The sequence below is a fragment of the Haemaphysalis longicornis genome, unplaced genomic scaffold (genome assembly GCF_048455015.1).
Source record: "Haemaphysalis longicornis isolate Haplotype H1 unplaced genomic scaffold, Haemaphysalis longicornis Haplotype H1 scaffold_1, whole genome shotgun sequence".
NCBI lineage: Eukaryota > Metazoa > Arthropoda > Arachnida > Ixodida > Ixodidae > Haemaphysalis > Haemaphysalis longicornis.
The window spans coordinates 27,492,060-27,509,408 of record NW_027526203.1 but is presented as its reverse complement, the minus strand read 5'-3'; the positions used below and the strand labels follow the sequence as shown (position 1 = coordinate 27,509,408).

At 47.7% G+C, this 17,349-nt stretch overlaps 1 pseudogene; it reads right to left on the bottom strand.

Moving 5' to 3' along the window:
• Nucleotides 1-10,718: 10,718 nt before the first annotated feature.
• LOC144160736 (uncharacterized) lies at nucleotides 10,719-16,681 on the bottom strand (annotated as a pseudogene).
• Nucleotides 16,682-17,349: the final 668 nt, after the last annotated feature.

Below are 17,349 nucleotides of genomic sequence, written 5' to 3'. Positions count from 1 at the left end.
GTGCACAGAAATGCGAAATGTTGTCTCGAGAAAGATCGGCATCCGATCGAAACGTCGACCAATAAACAGTTTTGTTAGAATCTATGCCCATTTTTTACTATTTGCTACGGCAACCAAAGACAGCCCTTCTCGCAATCAAAGTATCACTTGCAATGGCTGCCGTCAACGCTTCTACGAAACGGATCATCTGGAAATTCCCTCAGCATGCACCCACCTGTGCCGTCGTGGGTGATTCCCAGACGAAGCACCTTCACACGCACTTCGACCCGTCAAGCCCGGACTCCCCAGCGTTCATATCGCAGCCGAGTGCCGGAATTGACGACGTCGGGGGACTGCTGGACTTCGTGCCACGAAGGGTGTCTCTCCTCGCCCTTCACGGGGGCACTAACGACATCGCGAGGACGAGCGCGGAGACAGCAATTCAAAGGTACCGTACCCTCCTTCACCACATCAAGGCCGAAAGACCGGACATTGGAACCATTTTTGTGTCATTGGTGCTGCCCCGGGGCCCCAACGAGAGACTACGCCAGCCCAACCTGAGAAAAGTAGGGATCATCAACCAGGAGGCGCACACATTCAACTGCCGGCTCGTATATTTGTCCAACGAAACGGCCGGAGTATTCTACCTCGATCACGCTATGCAGCACTTCTCCCCTCGGATGGTGTTGGCGGCGGATGGGTTGCACCCGAACTTCACGGGATTATCACCACTTTCCTGGAACTTGTACTACCTGCTGCTGCGAACCCGGAAACCCCAAATCGGAGATTGGAGAGACCACGCCCTCCCCAGTGGCACCGTCCAACCACCGCCGACGAGCCCGGACGTCCCCTGCATGAACAGCCTTCACATGGGCGATACGGCCTACCCCACATGCCCCAGTGCAACTAGCCAGCTGCAGCCAGTGATACCCTCCTTCGCCCAGGTGGTCAACTCGAACCATCCCTCTGCTAGCAGTAGAGAACCGGCACCCAGCCCGGTCGCTCGTCCGAACGTCCACCAAAGGCTTACAGCTGGGAGTGCGCATATAACTGTGACCCCCCAGAAAGGTGACGCAGCGTCTGCGGACTCCACGTGGAAACCCAGCGAAACACCTTGCAGCGTTCTTTCTGGGGCTATCAACAAAAAACCCCAAAAGCCTCGTAAAGCACCGCAACCAGCCAAACCCATCGCCAGATCAAACAGCGCACCACCTGAACAACCCCAAGGCCCGGACCCAGGGCTCTCAACCACAAGCGCATCTCCGTCGGAAAACCTGCAGACGATCGAGCCCAATCCCGGGAAATCAGAACTCAACCCACGGACTTCAACGAGGCCACAACCTTCTGACCCCCAGCCGAGCGCGAGAGACTGTGAGATTCTGGAATCCAGTCCAGAAAACGAGAAAGCCCTGCCACCCCCGCCATCAAAAGGTACGATCTCCGAAAACACTGTGGCTCTGCACGTCGCATTTGCATGAATTGACATCCTGGCCGCGCAAATGTTCCGACCTCCTCTCCCTCAGATGTCACGCGTGATCAGCTGCTGACGCCTAATTTTTTTAAGATAAGGAAAACAATTGACAAGAGGGTGCGCCATGATCTACATGTGCGTACACTCAAAATATACCTAAAGGCTGGGATCGCCCCCCGGGGCCTTCTTCTATCATTAACACCATCGATGCATACGTTTAACAAACCTGAAACACAAAATTGGAACGAAACTCTTAAATCCGCATCACTTCAGCTAACTAAAATCGTAGTGGATCATTGTGATAATACACTCGCGTCTCTGAGGGCGGAGGAGCTTCGTGCTAGGAATAATATTGTCCTTTCTGCGCTGGAGGCCAGCGAACTGGAACTTTTCGAGAAAAAGAAGACAGATGAAATAATGAAAATCAAAATTAAAAAATTGTCAAGGGATAAAGTTCCATACTCAAACGAGTTTTCTGTTCCATACTCAAACGAGTTTTCTCAAATCAATTCAGCTCCGCACCACACAGACATTGGAAATTCCAAAATTACACCCCCAATTCCACCCTGCAAGTCGAAAGAAATGTCAATAACTCAAAAGAACATAGATGAAAACATAATTAACCTTTCCGGGGTACAGCTTTACTATTCATGAGCGGTTATTAATCTCGCGCGGGTTGACATTTTGCCCAAGTACCGGCAGATACAATGAGTTTAGCTTGCTGAAAGATCTGGACAATTTTTCACAAAATTTACGCCTAGAATATTTTTTCGATAAGCCGGACAAAGAGCGCACTGCCCCAACCTCCGTCAATGTAGGGCGGCAGTGGACACCGAAATCAGAGCGGGAAAAACACTTGGACTCGTACATTGAGGCCGTTCAAAGAGACGTCCTGCGGGCTTATAACGCTCGCGAACCAGGGGCCCAGAACCTTTCTAAAGAGGAGCACGAGGCACTTAAGGCACTGGGTGATCGAACAGACATTGTCATAAAACCGGCCGATAAAAGTGGAGGTATTGTAATACTTAGTAAACCAGACTACATTCAAGAAGGCCACCGTCAGGTAAATAACAAATTTTTCTACCAAAAACTTGACGCGGATCCAACTGTTGAACATCAGGAAATAATAACAACAACACTAAATAATCTGGTCAAAATTGGGGAAATAGAGCCACGCCTCTGTAAAGCACTTACAGCAGCACACGCAACGCCAGGAAGGTTTTATATGCTGCCTAAAGTTCATAAAGAAGGGAACCCTGGTAGGCCAATAATATCGGGAAGAGGCACTCTCACCGAACCAATATCAAGCTACATAGACTCCCTGATTAAGCAAATACCCGCTACCCATTCGTCGTATCTTCGTGATACTAACCACTTCCTACGGGAAATCGACAACATAAAAATCCCTGATGGCGCCTTCCTTGTAACTCTAGATGTAACTTCTCTGTACACAAATATACCTCACCGAGATGGGATTGAAGCCCTGGTTGAATCCTATAGCATACATCGGGACCATGAGTCGCCAAGCCCACAAGTCATTGAAACTTTGACCAAGCTAGTGCTGGAATTAAATAGCTTTGAATTCCACAATCAGTATTACCTACAAATAAACGGCGCTGCGAAGGGTACTCGAATGGCACCCAACTACGCTAATATATTCATGAACGATCTCGAAACAAAATTTCTATCAACCCGTGAAATTAAGCCATTCTTTTACAAACGCTTTCTGGACGATGTATTCCTTATTTGTACCGGTACGGAGGATGACTTAAACGACTTCAACGAGTGTTTCAACAAGGCCCATCCAAGCATCGCATTCACTTATACCTATTCAACCACGGAAATCAATTTCCTTGACGTGCATATAAATACAGACAATGGAGAACTAATCACTACCGTGTACAAAAAACCTACCGATAGGCAGCAGTAGCTGCACTTCGACAGTTGTCATCCGCGCCACTGCAAAACGAGTATCCCATACTCGCAAGCCCACCGATTTAGGAGAATTTGTTCCCGCACCGAGGACTTCGAGGCAAACGCAGAAAACTTGCGCAATGTACTCACGAAGCAACAATACCCACCACCCATAGTCAACGACGCTATTTGCAAAGCGGTCAACCTTGATCGCCAAGAGTTGCTGCACCATGAAAAGGAACTAAACCAGAAGGGGAGAGGCAACCTAGTTTTGACGTTCGGGGGCAACTCCCCAAACATAAACAAAATCTTGAAAAAGCACTTCAACATGCTACAACAGAGTGAACGGCTTTCGAAAATCTTCCCCACCCCTCCTCGGGTCGTATACAGGCGCCCCAAAAATATTAAAGATTACCTTGTACACGCCAAACTGAGAGGGCACCCAAGGGTGGGTGTCGACCATGCGAAAAGGCACGGTGCCGCGTATGTAAACACATGCAGACAACCACGGTGGCAGAAAGCACCAAGTCAAATTTCAAGCATCTAATTCACGCGACACTCGACTGCGACTCTTCTAATGTGGTGTACCTTCTGGAGTGCGGTCTTTGTGGCATCCAATACATTGTCCAGACGGACACGGCATTCCGCATGCGCTTCAACAACCATCGCGCACATGTTCGTTCCCTCCCGGATCTACCCCTATCACGCCATATTAACTCCGAAAACCACCCGCTCGACTCCATCAGGGTCACACTTTTACAGAGTGGATTTTCTACTACAAGAGAACGCGAACAACGTGAATCTTACATTATTTACAAATTCAACACCGTAAAGGCAGGAATGAATGTTAGCCCGGGCATTATGTCGTCTATACATGCTGTTAATAATCTGGCTGCAGAATAATCCCCTATTTAAATTGTAAGTCTCTGTGTCGTTTAAACAAATAATCAAGCTATTCTTATTTTATTTATTACCTTCCTGGGGTGTCCGCACAGGCGGCATATGCCACAAACAACATCGAGGCGCCCGCCGCCGTTTACTCCAACAAAGGACCCGCGCGACTCCCGCGTGCGGTTAGAGGATTAGTTAAGCTCCTTCTCCCTGGTTCATGGTCAGGGACGACCCTGTCCGCTGCCCGGGCAGGGCAGAAGAATAGAGCTAAGAATGATGAATGGCGCTCGCCCGTCCTGCCGGTAGGCGGAATCGTGCATGCTTTGAGCCACAGTGCGGAGATCGTACCTACACTCTTAACGAGCCTGCCTGTTTGTTTTGTGGGGTTGGCGTCACTGAGATATGTGTGCGGCTGCGCCCGCTTCCTGTAAACTCTTCCCGTAAGGTCAGTGACCATTAGAAGTCTGTGCCTCCCAGTGATGGTGTGAGAGCGTCCCTGTTACTGCTTTGCGCTTTCGTTTCTTAAGTAGAGCGGCCCCCCTTGAAGCGGGCGCTACCTGTCACTCGTTCTACAAGCTGACGAACGACGGAGGACAGTGTTTGTGAAAGAGTTGTGTACTCCTCTCTCTTTTCTGCATGTTTGGGTTTGTCTTTGTTTTGCGTTTTCTTTCTTTTCCGTTTTTTTCTCTCTCTCTTTTTTGCAAACCTTCACCTCACCTCGCCGAGAGCGTGTTTGTTGCTACCTTTCTTCCCAAATCCCCCCTCTCTCTTTTTTCGGCGTCGTTGGACGACGAGCTTATAAATACATGCACAGAAATGCGAATTGTTGTCTTGAGAAAGATCGGCATCCGATCGAAACGTCGACCAATAAACAGTTTTGTTAGAAGCTATACCCATTTTTACTATTTGCTACGGCAACCAAAGACAGCCCTTCTCGCAATCAAAGTATATAGATATATATATATATATATATTTATATATCCGTCTGGATTTAAAAAGTGTAAGATTAAAGATGCTATTGCGTAAAACACCTAACCTACCCTCGCTGTGACGGAAACTAGAAGAATTGAGATTGTTACTTGAAAACAAATTCTCCGCGTTATCTAATATAAGAAATGATTTGGACTCTCTCATTTGTCTTTTCTCACATGCGGTCATTCAGCCAGCGCTAGCCATAGAAACAAAGCAGTTCGAATCCAAATTGAAAACCATCAATGGGTTGACTACTGCGTGGGCGTCCCCTGTATGTGCTGTTACCACATAATGTATGCCGAACTCCTGGCAAAAATTCCGACGTACGTCAGGACATCTTCATCTTCACCACTATTGTTATCCGTTCTTCCCTATACAGAAAAATCCCACTCCCCTCACGCTTGCGGGGAGGAGTAAATAATTGTGATCTAGCTGCTTAGATTCCGCTTGGCGGACAGGATCGTCGCGTGTCTACTCGTAACTGCAGAATGGCTTTATCGTCCCGGAAATGAGAAACGGGGATCTCCATCGACGTGACACGCAATGACGTATATTGGCGAGGGGAGTAGTGCATGTCTCTGCGTACGAGTGCACCCAACAGCTGTGCCCATATTCGATAGCCGCAGAGACGCGTTTTAGGGGCGAAGCACCCATGTGCTCTAGCGATCGGCGTCTAATGTAGTCACGGTACTCAAACGCCGGGCAAAAACTCATATTAAAAGAACACACGGGGACACTCGTTTTCCAAGTCTCGCGCCAGAACGCTTCGTGCTTAAAAGACACGAGACTTTTACAACAAATGGTTTCACCTCCGTGGGCGAAAACACCAACGCGCAAATCCTAAGACGTCGAGCGCTCAGCATTGAAACCGCATTATACACTTCATTGTAACTTCGAAACCACATAATACATTGAAAGGGCATCATCCAAACCACATCATACACTTATACACTCCATACTTCGCCCCTCCCCAGTTTTCACGGTAGTGGATATGGCCCGGTTTTTGTGCCAATAATATGAATTAAGGAACATAAAATGACCTTTATAATTTTGCATTGTAGGTTCTAATGGCTACTGAATCGCAGTGACAACGAACTCAACGTAAACAGAATTGTGCTGTAAAGAACCCGCGGTTAGCTTTCAGCACATGTCTAATGCCTCGGCAGCAAAGCCGCTCAGCTCGGGCACTGTAATCGATACGAGCGGAGATACGTCCGCCAGCGTCACCTCTTTGCTGATGAGGAAACGCCCGGGTTGTCCCCAAGCGGGGACTCAAAAGAATGGAGGCATTTTTATAACGCATGGCCGACGTTCACGAGGGCATAAGCTTACTTTTAAAACAGCAGTTTTTCTTGGGCTACTTAAGCGCAAACTTTTGGTCTGTTGTATATCTATCTCTTTGTTCCCCGATTCAGCCTCCTGGCCAAAAATTAAAAGAATTCCCGAAGGAGGCGTTCGTATAGGCAAACATTTCCTAAGTAATGAATGTGGTGGCAATGTTCATACGTGTCAACATTGTTGAACGAAAAGAAACATTGCGCATATCCCAGGAAAACATACTTATAATTGATATTTGCAGTGTTCCTACAATATAATACATGTCTGATCAATTTCTGCAATAGCAAATAAAAATGTCATCATCATCACCACCACCAGCCTATCTACGCCCACTGCAGGGCAAAGGTCTCTCCCATTATTCTCCAATTACCTCGGTCCTGTGCCAACTGTAACCAATTTATCCCCGAAAACTTCTTGATCTCACCTGCCCATCTAACTTTCTGCCGCCCCCTTCAACGCTTGCCTTCTCTAGGGATCCACTCTGTTACTCTTAATGACCAACGTTTATCTTGCGTGTGCATTACATGTCCTGCCCACGTCCATTTCTTCTTCTTAATCTCTACTAATATGTCCTTAACATGCGTTTGTTTCCTGACCCACCCCGCTCTTTTCTTGTCTCTTAATGTTACTTACACCTATCATTTTCGGCTCCATTGCCCGCTGAGTCGTTCTCAATTTAAGTTGAACCCTCTTAGTGAGCCTCCAAGTTTCTGCCCCGTAGGTGAGTACCGGTAAGATGCAGCTGTCATACACTTTCTTCTTCAGCGACAATGGTAGGCTGCTATTCATTATCTGAGAACGTCTGCCATATACACTCTACCCCATTCTGATCCTTCTAATTATCTCTGCCTCGTGGTTGGGATCCTGGGTCACAACTTGGCCTAAGTACATATATTAGCTTACCACTTCCACTGCCACACCACCTATCTCAAACCGCTGTGCTATCCCGAAGTTATTGATCATTACTTTGGTTTTCTGTATATTAATTTTCAGGCTCACGGTTCTACTCTGTTTGTCCAGTGCTGTAAGCATGCTTAGCCGTTCGTCCCCCGAGTTACTTAGCAAGGCAACGTCATCAGCAAATCTGAAGTTACTGAGGTATTCTCCATTAACCCTTACTCCAACCTGTTCCGAGTCCAACGTTCTGAATACTTTTTGTAAACATGGCGTGAATAACATTGGAGAAATTGTGTCTCTTTGTCTGACGCTTTTCCTTATAGGTATTTTACTGCTCTCGTTATAGAGGATGATGGTAGCTGTGGACCCATAGTAGATATCCTCTAGTATTCTTACATAATGCTCATCTACCCCCTGGCTCCGTAATGCCTGAATGACTGCTAGGGTTTCGACCGAGTCAAATGCTTTCTCATAATGTACGTTAATTCCCCCGGCAACCCGGAGTGTGTGGTCCACTGGGGTCTAAAAACCTGACACGTGTCACTAGCACAACACGATATGCCATAGCCCAGCGTGTGTTTGGCTGTACGACGTGTTGTTTTCACGCCAGCGTGCCATAAATTAGCTAAGCTGGGTGGAACGAAAGAAGGATGGAACGAGCTACTTAGACTAGATGGAAGCCCAGTGGCCGAATGCTATATATAGGTGTTCAGTATACTCAGCGCACTTCTCTATCACCTGATTGATCGTGTGAATATGGTCCACTGTTGAATAACCTTTGCGGAGAGCTGCTTGTTCTTTAGGTTGACTGAAATCTAAGGTTGCAAAAATTCTGTTAGCGATTACCTTGCTAAGTACCTTGTAGACGACTGACAGTAAGCTGATCGTTAAGCTGAAATGAATTCTAGAAAAAATGTTTTGACCCCAAAGTAAAAAAAGCTCTGTTGCCACCCCGGCCTCTTCGCGGTATTCCATGAAGCCGGGGAGTAACAAAAGCATTGAAACACAGGAGAAAAGAATTAACTTCAGCCAACCTCTACTGTATTTACCATGGAAGGATCCCAACAGGAGCGAAATAACATGAAAGGTCAGCGGGAAAGAAAACAGAGGCATTTATGTAGCGGTGGCGGCTGCAGAAGACCATCGTCTTTCGGCGACATTTGCAGCAAAGTGAGCAGATACGCGGCGATTTTTTTACATTCCGTAAACATGAATTGCGCATAAAAAGGAAGAGGGACGTCTTATTACATGTAAATAAAATTCTTGACCGTCCCGACTCTGCATACTTGACGCATCTTCAAAAACTGCATTTTTTCAGCTCTTTGACTGCATCCAGACAAGCTAGAAAGTTGAATTTTTCTGTGTGTTATTTCCTACAGTTTTTTTTCTTTTTGCACTTATTTCCGTTTATTCAATAAAACTGTTCCATTTGAAAACGCACTCCATTCCAGGTAAGTAGGCCACTGTAAAGAAGACCGTCATGAATTTTCCCCACTTTCACAAATACAAGCCAGTTGTTCTTTACGACATGCCTCAAAAACATGTTGCATGATTTGTTCAGGTTTTTATATACAAAGCACAAAATATGACCTTGTTAACAGTATCGTGGTGACATACCAGGGAGGTTTTTAACACAAAAGGTCTGACGGCAACGGAAGACAACAAATGGCGGATGCAAACTTGCCCGCTCTACGCGTCCTGAGAAAGTAACAAACCGGCACTACGGTGCTCGTTGCCTTTACAGTGATGACAAGTTTGGTTATGTTAAAGGTCAGCTAAAGGGAGGGATGGCTAAATAAAAATCTGCTTCTTGGTTTTGCGCTTATTCGACGGCTGAAGGCAGCAAAAATATCCGAAATTATTCCTATGTGAACATATAGAACCATGTAATGGACATTTTCTTTTTTGGTTTCCGGCGGAAACACATTTGTCAAAACAAATTGGCGCCTTCGAATATCCGAAGGCGCACCGTATTTTGATGGGGGCAGCAGAAAAATGTTGACCAACCATCGGCGCTTGAAGCTTGTCGAAACTGTTTATTCACTCACTCACCTGGCAATATTTCACAAGCGCCGATAATCGACGCATAGACGTTATTGTTTTTCCTCTACATATAAAAAAGAAAACGGCCGCAGGGGACCGTGATCGCACCTTCATCCTTGCCAGCGGCTCAGCTACTAAACGCCTTCTGCGTAAAACGCATGACAAGTATTTCAGCTTTGCGTCGTTTCTTAACAAATTGTGAAATTCAGAAAGAAGACACGTTTAGGGTGTGGGCCTTCGCCGTTGCACAGTGCAGCAATGTTGCGGCCTGATGGCGCATACACGCTCGCTGCTAAGGAAGGGCGAAGTCTGGGTCATAGTTGTTTTTTTTTCGTTCAGCCTCGCCCTTTGCACACGTGGCCACATACCATTGCGTCACTGGTGCGGATACGTTTCCCCATAGCGGTGGCTCAGTACTGGCTAAGGCGTTGTGCTGCTGAGCCAAAGAACGCGGGTTAGATTCCTGGCCGCGGCGCCCGCTTGAATTCCTAATCTTAGTGCTGGTTTGTACGCCGACGACATTACACTGTGGGTCAACAAAGGCAGCGACGCTGAAATTGAGAGCACTCTACAAAGAGGAGTAGAAACAGTAATGGAAGAGGCTGGTAGAGCGGGTCTCACCTGTTCGCCAACCAAATGCCAATGGCTCGTACTCTCACCAAAAACACAAAATTCATCCCCCCCATATCCATGCGGGGCCACCCCATCCCGAAGGTTGAAATAATCACAATCTGGGGCTTAACCATCCAACATAACAGATACAATACTCACTTCATACGCCACCTCCAACAACATGCCACACAAACGATAGGTTTAATGCGTCGAGTTACCAATAGACACAGAAGCCTCAAGGAAGCTGAACGCCTCCGCCCCCTTTAAGCCTTTGTCCTTGGCAGGCTGACCTAGTCCCTTCCATTTATAAATCCATCTAAAACCGAGCTTAGCACAGTCAACCTCATGCGCAGAAAAGCCTATAAAGCAGCGCTACAACCACTTCCACTGCCAAATTCGAAGCCCTAGGTGTGCATAACACAGTGGAAGAACTCATTGAGACTCCGACATGGTAAAAAAGCGCACTAAAACGAGGACACAAGAAAAAGGCGGTGACACGGGACGAGCGCTAGACATCAACTATGGCTTTATTCACAAGAAAGGCTATATATACACACATACAAATGCGCAGAAACGCAAAAAGATACAAAGGGCGCAGCTTTCACAGAACATGATATTGACGCTGTAGATAGGCTTTCTCTTTTGTGTGCAAGGCCAGCGACGGAGTGCTCACGCAGTCATCTTTTTCCTTGAAAATACAAAACGCCTCAAAGATTTCCCTTTGTAGTTGCGTCCTAAAGCTGCGCAGGACGCGGGTATTATGAAAGTCAGGTGTGCAGGTGCACCGCCAGCTGTGATCTGCCAAATGTCCTCCCCCCACCAATGAGTTTACGGCTGCGCGGTGCTCTCTCAGTCTATCATTAATGCAGCGTCCCGTCTGGCCGACGTAGCATCTTCCACAATCTAGTGGGATCCTGTATACCACACCTACTTTACATTCCATAAAGCGTGTGGTGTGCTTAGTTGTGCAGGCAGCCTTCCCAGCTTCATTATTCACGGCTTTGCACAAGCGTGCAAGCTTGCCTGGGGCCGAAAAGACAACCTGGGTGCCGCACCTTCCCGCCACTTTTTTGAGCCGGTGGGACAGGTTGTGCACGTACGGCACGATCACGGGCCGCACCTTCAAGCGTTCGTGTTGATTGGCTCTGGGCTGGTTCTCTGAATTTGCTTCTTTTATCAAGCTTCCAGCTATGGAAGCCAGCAATTCTGCTGGAAAACCGGCATTGCTCAAGCGTCGAGCTTGGTGCTGAAGGCTGCATGCCACCTGGTGACAACACGACTTTTTGAGAGCAGCACGCATGCAATTTTTGGCAATACCCCTTTTCACAATTTTGGAATGGGCCGAATCGTAGTAAAGGACTGGTGTTTTTGGACCTGGGTTGGTATCTCCAGCACACCTGACCGTCATGGAAAAAGATGCTTAAATCGAGGAACTGAAGGCATCCCTCTTCAGGTAACTCAAAAGTGAATTTGAACCCTTTGCTACATGAATTAAAAACGCCTAAAACTTGGCTCACGGTTTCAGTCAAATCCTCAGCACGCACATCCTTCAACATTACCAGGTAGTCATCTACATACCGAAAGACGTTTAAAACCTTTGCACCGCAGACTGTGTCAAGGCACGTGTGAATACGCTTGTCACAAAAGGATAAAAACAGATCACTTAAAATTGGGGCAATACAAGAACCAATACAAATCCCTTCCTTTTGAAGAAAGGGTGTGTCATTAAAAGCAACTGTTGTAGAGGACAGGTAAAATCGTAATAGTTCCATAAAATTGTCAATATTAAAACCAATAGAATTCCGTAAGGCAACAGGGCCAAAGTCGTCGATGCTTTCACGAACGGCACAAAAAAGTTCACTTTGTGGGATTGAGTAGAACAGGTCTACAACGTCTATAGAAAAGGCATGCAGCGGCTGCTGAGGATATTCGTACTCTGTAATAACGGTCAAACACTGTCTGAGTTAGGTACGAGGTAAGGGTCATTCACCTTAAGCAGCTTAAGATGCCTTTGCAAAAATCTAGAGAGGGTTCCTTGCCATGATACCTTCTCCGTCACAATCGCCCTGAATGGAATCCCCTCTTTGTGCGTTTTTGCTGAAAAGAACATATCTAAGAAGTCTTTTTTCGCACCAGCGATGGTTTTCTTCAGGCTTTGCAAGTTAATCTCATCAGAGAGAGCCATAGCCTTATTCCTTAATTGTTTCTTTGAGCACTTAAAGGGACACTGAAGTGATATGTAAACATTGCGGGAGTACTTGCGCAAATTGTAGTCCGGAGTCCCCAGGCCATGTTTCGACCACCCTGGGCGCGTTTACGCGATTTTATTTAGTAGAAAAATTAATTCAAAAATGCTGTCCTCCTCTCTTTACGCTCGCCCATTTTCTGCGGCGTTTTCGTGTGACGTCAGGAGGGGATAAGCTGGCAATTGGCCGCGCTACTGCACGGCTCCCCGGCCTTCAGACAGTCAGTCGGCCCAGCGTTTCGTCCGCCGGCCGCCGACGGGTCGTCGCAATTCGTTCGCTCAGTTGAAACGAAGCCAGGACACGTTTGTGAATGGTAGAATTTGCCTTTCTTTACTTGTTAGTTTGTACACTGTATCTAGCTCCAAGTCAAGGTCGCTTCACACAAGCGCTGCACAAGCGCACATGCGACGCTTCGCTGACTGGTATGCCAGTAGGAAAATATAAGGCCTCTTGAAGGCGGGAGAAGAGTCAGCGAAGTCAATATAGGTACTAAGGAAATAAAATCAACTGATATTTTTACCATACAGCGTAAAACTAGGGTGCGGGAAGCACTTTTTTGCGCTGGGCGAACAAGCACAGCGGTCAGCAGCACGACTACACATCTGCGAACGCTTTTCCGTCTACGAAATGCAATTGCTAGACGTGAGCTATCGTGGAAACTCGGGCGACGCTTACTGCACGAGCGCAATACAACAAATAGTCACCTAAGCTGCTTGAAATGTCAAAACTAAAGAAAAGTGTAAACTGGTTGTACAATATATACCCTATATTACCGGTTCCAGCCGAGCCCGCTTCGTGGCCGAGCGGTCTGGGTTGCTAGGTGTGCCACCGCAAGCATTTTGCAAGTCACTAGTTCGAATCCCCGCGGGTACGTGCTTTTTTTTTGTAAGTTAACTTTTTCGTTTTCCGCCGATGTTTTCTATATTGAGCTCACCTTTTTTTGGGCCGCAACGTTCATGGCTCCACGAACTAGTTCACAAAACGCGCGCAGGCTGGCACCTGCGCGCTAGCGAGTTCTCGTTGGCGTGCTGTTGCCATAAGCACCGACTGCTTGCAGGCAGTGGGCACAGGCTAGAAGGAACAGACCCTTGGCCTGGTGCGAACACGCTTTTTACGACACAGGCATGAGGGAGGCAAGCTCCAAATATGGGGGAAAAGCGCATGACATTTGGGCGTCTGCGGGTACGCGGAGGGCGTTCATGCACTGCGTAGGTTTCGGCTAGTGAATGCTACGATTCCAGTCCGTCCTAGGAGGCTTATCTTTATGCATTTTTACAGCTGACAACATGGCAGAAGCGCGGTACGATGATTACTGAGTTATTGAGAATGCCCATCCAACAACGCCAACGGTTGTGTTTTACAGAACCGAAACCGAAACTTGTTTGGTTGCTCACCTTGGGCATCGTCCAATCACGGTGCGGCTCCTCCTAACGTCACAGCTTTAGTTGGTGCGGCCGCCGCAAACCGCGCATGGTAGTTTTTCTTCTTTCGCGCTTTGTAAAATAATTACCGATTTGTCAACCGAATAAACGATGAAAAGTGTGCTAATTTGAGCCAGTCTACGCAGTGCAAGCAAAAACGGGAGCTTGACAAATTCACTTCAGTGTCCCTTTAACTGAAATAAAATTCTTCGTTATAGCTTGCTGTGCTCAGAAAAGCCCCCCAAGGGTGACTTTCTCAGAAAAGTCACCCTTGGGGAGCACTACAAATCCACCCTCTTTATCAGACACCATGAGCGCTAAGTTATTATTCTTCAAAAAGTTTACGGAGTCCCGAACTTGGAGGTTAGCGTTGCTGCTCGGTTTTCTAGACATAAGGCAGTCGGCACCTTCTGAAAGAACCCGGTTTTGTTCATCTGGCAGAACTCCATTAGCGACATTCCTTACTACAGAAAGCAGTTCTACAGGACTTTCATTGACCTCGGTGCAAAACTTAGGTCCCCTGTCCAACACATTTTTTACATTTTCAGGCAAAGCACAATCTCCAAGGAGCGTCACCTGTCCAGAACGGAAGTCCTTCTCACGTGCTCTGGTCCAAGCAAGCAGGGGCGGGAGAGTTCTTGCCCACAAAAACTCCGTCACTTTTGCTGCGTCGCGCGTTAACGTCCGGAACATGGAATCACGGAGTTGGTTGCAGTTGACCAGAGAGGACGAAAGAATGCGAAGACACACTTGGTAGTGACGGTTCTGATGCCGCAGCTCAGAGCGCCACAGGTTCAGTATTCTTCTAGTGTGTCGCAACGCCGGCACACAGGGCGCAAAAAGTTTGAGCACCTCAAGCGGGATGAGCTGGTGTTTGATGCAGAAGGTTACCGCACGAGCACGACACGCTGTGATGGCGATCAAGTTGATCAACGACGCTGAAGTTACCGAAGGGTTGTGACACATATAGTTTGGAAGAACAGGGCCCATTGTACTAGAAAGAAGACTATTCAGGGCAGAAATTTGGGCTAGTTGGTGATGGGACTTCGACATGGTAAAAACGCGCACTAAAACGAGGACACAAAAAAAAAGGCGGTGACACGGGACGAGCGCTAGACATCAACTATGGCTTTATTCACAAGAAAGGCTATATATACACACATACAAATGCGCAGAAACGCAAAAAGATACACAGGGCGCAGCTTTCACAGAACAAGATATTGACGCTGTAGATAGGCTTTCTCTTTTGTGTGCAAGGCCAGCAACGGAGTGCTCACGCAGTCATCTTTTTCCTTGAAAATACAAAATGCCTCAAAGATTTCTCTTTGTAGTTGCGTCCTAAAGCTGCGCAGGACGCGGGTATTATGAAAGTCAGGCGTGCAGGTGCACCGCCGGCAGTGATCTGCCAAATGTCCTCCCCCAACCAATGAGTTTACGGCTGCCACAATCTAGTGGAAGATGCTAGAAGCTTCTTTTATCAAGCTGGAAGCTTGATAAAAGAAGCAAATTCAGAGAACCAGCCCAGAGCCAATCAACACGAACGCTTGAAGGTGCGGCCCGTGATCGTGCCGTACGTGCACAACCTGTCCCACCGGCTCAAAAAAGTGGCGGGAAGGTGCGGCACCCAGGTTGTCTTTTCGGCCCCAGGCAAGCTTGCACGCATGTGCAAAGCCGTGAATAATGAAGCTGGGAAGGCTGCCTGCACAACTAAGCCCGCCCCACGCTTTATGGAATGTAAAGTAGGTGTGGTATACAGGATCCCACTAGATTGTGGAAGATGCTACGTCGGCCAGACGGGACGCTGCATTAATGATAGACTGAGAGAGCACCGCGCAGCTGTAAACTCATTGGTGGGGGGAGGACATTTGGCAGATCACTGCCGGCGGTGCACCTGCACGCCTGACTTTCATAATACCCGCGTCCTGCGCAGCTTTAGGACGGAACTACAAAGGGAAATCTTTGAGGCGTTTTGTATCTTCAAGGAAAAAGATGACTGCGTGAGCACTCCGTCGCTGGCCTTGCACACAAAAGAGAAAGCCTATCTACAGCGTCAATATCATGTTCTGTGAAAGCTGCGCCCTGTGTATCTTTTTGCGTTTCTGCGCATTTGTATGTGTGTATATATAGCCTTTCTTGTGAATAAAGCCATAGTTGATGTCTAGCGCTCGTCCCGTGTCACCGCCTTTTTCTTGTTTCCTCGTTTTAGTGCGCTTTTTTACCATGTCGAAGTCCCATCACCAACTAGCCCAAATTTCTGCCCGAATAGTCTTCATTGAGACTCATCTCGTCAATCAAATCACGAGACTCTCAAAAACTACCACTGGCGCTCACATTCTCCAGAAGCTACGAATCTCCCTTCTAGGCCCCCCAGAAAACAAAAGCACACTCCCCCACGACATCCATTCTAACTTAATTATCAGCCTGTACCCAGAAACATGCCCCCACAATTTAGCACCAAAAGGCGTTCGCAACGCGCCCAAGCTTGACATAAACAATACCGTGACAAACATGACGTTCACTACGTCGACGCAGTGGAATATCGGCGTCATGGTGCCTTCTGAATCATCTCTTATTGCCCTTCCAATCAGGCCCAGCGTAACTTCCTGATTATCCGCATCACCAACCCAGCCACGGCGGAAGATGCGGCACTAGCATTAGCGCTAATGCAGAAGTCGACCCCCTCCACAGTCATTCCTGGTTCTAAAACGGCAGTTCAAAATTGCGCCTCGGGCTTTATTTCGCCTCAGGCACTCAAAATTATTCAACAAGCCTCCCCAACGTCCCCCGTAGAAATCATCTGGGCTCCGGCACACTCTGGCCTGGAGGGGAATGAAGTTTCCCACGGTATGGCTCAAGAACTCACCATCCGAGCCGGGCCCAGCTCGTTCCCCTACCATGGCGGCAGATCCGCTAGAGACCGCATGATAACGTATAATGAAATTATAAAATTATCACCCATTACCGCCTCTCTCGCCGTGTCTACCCCCCGGCACACACAAAACTCACCATCCATGAAGAACACACATGGCGTCTTTTTCAAACAAACATAATTCCTAATCCCCCTAAATTGCACCCAATTCAGCCAGCCGTATACCCTGCACCTAACTCTACAGCCTGCCAGTCCCTCGGCACCCTTCAGCAGCTTATGTGGGGATGCCCGTGAGACCACTATCCAAAAATAACCACATGTGAGCAGTGCGAGGACGCGTTGCGCTGCCCAGACCAGGAGGCCCAAGCTTCACTGGTTGCCTGGGAGGCCGCGGTCGCCGCCCAAACAGTGGCCACCATCGACAACTAACTCTGCTCCCAAATAAATGTGTTCCCTCTTCTTGTGAAGGAGGCGAAAAGCGAAAACGCCCGTGTATTCGAGATTCCGACGCACGTTAAAGATCCCCAGGGGGCCAAAAATAATCCGGAGCACTGCAGTACGGCGCGCCTCATCGCCTACGTAGCGTAGGCACGTTGAACCTCATAATCGATTAATCACGCTTCCCATGTTGCATGGAGGTATTTCTGTGTTCTCGTTAATAGTGTTGTGATAGCTCTGAAGTGAAAAGCGGGCGTG